General features: G+C 41.5%; 1 pseudogene; it reads right to left on the reverse strand.

The window, feature by feature from the left end:
• Positions 1-1,862: 1,862 nt before the first annotated feature.
• LOC137935299 (uncharacterized) overlaps positions 1,863-2,946 on the reverse strand; it is a 2,771-nt pseudogene continuing 1,687 nt past the window's right edge.

The following is a 2,946-nucleotide window of genomic DNA, read 5'->3' on the forward strand; positions in this document are numbered from 1 at the left end:
TGCCCCCATACCCCCGGGAGGGGCACTTTTGTTAAGCACCTAGCCAATACTACCCAAAAGACCGACCTGGTAGGTAGCAGAAAGCCAAACACTTAACCCCAGGACCATAAAAATACTCCCACCGTTATGAGCCGATGACCACGGTGGCCCACTCTAATGGCCCACTAGCAACCCGGACCACCTTTTTGTGCTACACAGGTCTCTAGGTCGCCCCCTCCGGGATTCGAACTCGCAATCGCGGTATAGCTCTGATACCAAATGTTAAGCACCTAGCCAATACTACCCAAAAGATTCGCCTGGTAGGTAGCAGATAGCCAAACACTTACCCCTAGGACCGTAAAAATACTCCCACCATTATGAGCCGACGACCATGGCAGCCCACTCTAGCAGCCCACTCTAGTGACCTGGACATCCTTTTTTTGCTACACAGGTCTCTAGGTCGCTCCCTCTAGGTCGCCCCCTCCAGGATTCGAACTTGCAACCACAGTATAGCTCTGATACAAAATATTAAGCACCTAGTCAATGCTACCCAAAAGACCGACCTGGTAGGTAGCAGAAAGCCAAACACTTAACCCCAGGACCATAACAACTTCCCACCCCCTTCCAATCCCACGACAACCTTACCGAGAAGTTCAATCCATGTACTGACTCAGCGTAGTGAGTTGATTAAGCTCCACAACTTAACACTCCTCTATGCTTAAAGGGCACAATATTTTTCCTCTCTTGATCATCTAGTTGAGGCCTAGATTCCCCACTATAGTTGGGGAAGAATTATTTTTGTAAGTGTTGAATATATGGAAAAGAGAAATACTTCATTGACTTTTATTTAATCAGAGTACATGAACCCCTATTTATAATACAGGAAAGTAGTAGAGTCCAATGACAATTAAACTACCCTTGTCCCAATTACACCCAAACTCTAACACTTAAAGATAAGTCCTAGCAAAATTAAATAACTCAACATAAATAGTTGACTAACATAACTAAAATACCTTTAAATTGAGACTCACCTATGAGACTCTTGTAAGACTCCACCATATTAATTCTAGCTCTGTGAGACTCCTTACTATGAGAGTCATGTAAGAGGCTTTTATATCTTCCTTTCAACACTCCCCCTCAAGCTGGAGTTTATAGCTTTAGCTTGTAATGAAAATGATTCTTGGTTTGATACGAACCACGTCAACCTGTGGCAAAACCCGATACCAAATCTGGTAATCGTCCCCAAGACCTTTCGAGTTTGATGAAAACCATGACCCATTGCTTAGCAAAGCAAGAACCTTGGTATGGTGAACACACCACAAACGGGGATGGAAAATCCGTTTGATAAGTCATTTGAACGCCACTAGAAAAACCCTGTTAAGTTTGAAAAAATTCTTCAAGAACTCAAGAAGAATAATTCTCAATATGAATAAAATCAAAGGTCCCTAATCCGTGTACAAGTCCTCTATTTATAATGGAGGACGTGGTAGAATCTAGGTAGAATAAATCCCTTCCCCTAATTACATTCAATTAAAGAAAAAACTTAAGGTAACTTGACGTAATTAGAAACCTATAATAATCCCAACTTGATCTCTAGGATAAGTTGCCATTTCATGGATATTATGGTGGATTCCACGAGATCTTCTAAGATAAGTTGCCAACTTGTGGATATCCTTGTGGATTTCCACGAGATCTTCTAACCACATGCCCTTCTAGGATAAATTGCCAACTCATAATTATCCTTGTGGGTCCCACGAGATCTTATAACTCATTGCACGTGTATGGCTGTTGGGCCCTCTTCCGGATCAACTTTGATGAGTAAAAACTCTCCAGACTAAGTTATTCAGCGTTTCTTTGAATCTTTTAGCTCGTGCCCTCATCACTCAAACAACCGGAACTTGAATTGGTTCGTGAGTAGTCCATGCAGCCTCAATGTCCTCATCATTCCCCTCTTCTTGAGAAGGATTTGTCCTCAAATCGCCACCTACATCAAAAGGACTTAAATCAGCAACATTGAATGTAGCACTACCATTGTACTCACCAGGCAAGTCAAGTCTATAAGCATTGTCATTTATCCATTCTAGCACTTGAAATGGTCCGTCTCCTCGAGTCAGCAACTTAGAACGTCTTTGTGCTGGAAATATTTCTTTCCTCATATGTAACCACACCCAATCACCGGCCTCAAAAACTAGCTTGTGTCCCTTGTTAGCTTGCTTGATGTATTGTTTGGTTCTCCTCTCTGTGTTGACCTGAACCCTCTCATGGAGTTGCTTCACAAATTCTACCTTCTTCTTACCATCTAAGTTTACATGCTTAGAAACAGGTAAAGGTGATAAATCTAAAGGAGTAAAGGATTAAAACCTTAAACAATTTCAAACAGTGAGCACTTAGTAGCAGAATGGATGGTACGATTATAAGCAAACTCAACATGTGGTAAACAATCCTCCCAAGTCTTAATGTTCTTACCAATGAAAACCCTCAACAAAGTGGATAAAGTCCTATTAACTACTTCTTTGTGACCATCTGTTTGAGGATGACAAGTAGTAGAAAACAAAAGTTCCGTGCCTAGTTTTCCCCATAATGTCTTCCAAAAGTAACTCAAGAACTTAGCATCCCGATCTGACACGATTGTCCTAGGCATACCATGTAACCCGACAATCTCCCTAAAGAACAAATCTGCAACATGAGAAGCATCATCAATCTTATGACAAGGAATAAAATGAGCCATCTAATAAAACCGATCTACAACCACAAAGATTGAGTCCCTCTCACGTCGACTCCTAGGTAAACCCAAAACAAAGTCCATCGAAATATCAATCCAAGGTGAACTGGGAATAGGTAGGGGGGGTGTAAAGACCATTTGGCTGAACTCTCGATTTTTCTTTCCTACAAGTGACACATCTACCACAAATTCTCTCAACATCCCATTTCATCTGTGGCCAATAGAAGTGCTCCTGAAAAATCACT

This window comes from Aristolochia californica, unplaced genomic scaffold (genome assembly GCF_029961685.1).
Source record: "Aristolochia californica isolate CCGP_79_NKW_82.1479 unplaced genomic scaffold, dmAriCali1.0.hap1 SCAF_6, whole genome shotgun sequence".
NCBI lineage: Eukaryota > Viridiplantae > Streptophyta > Magnoliopsida > Piperales > Aristolochiaceae > Aristolochia > Aristolochia californica.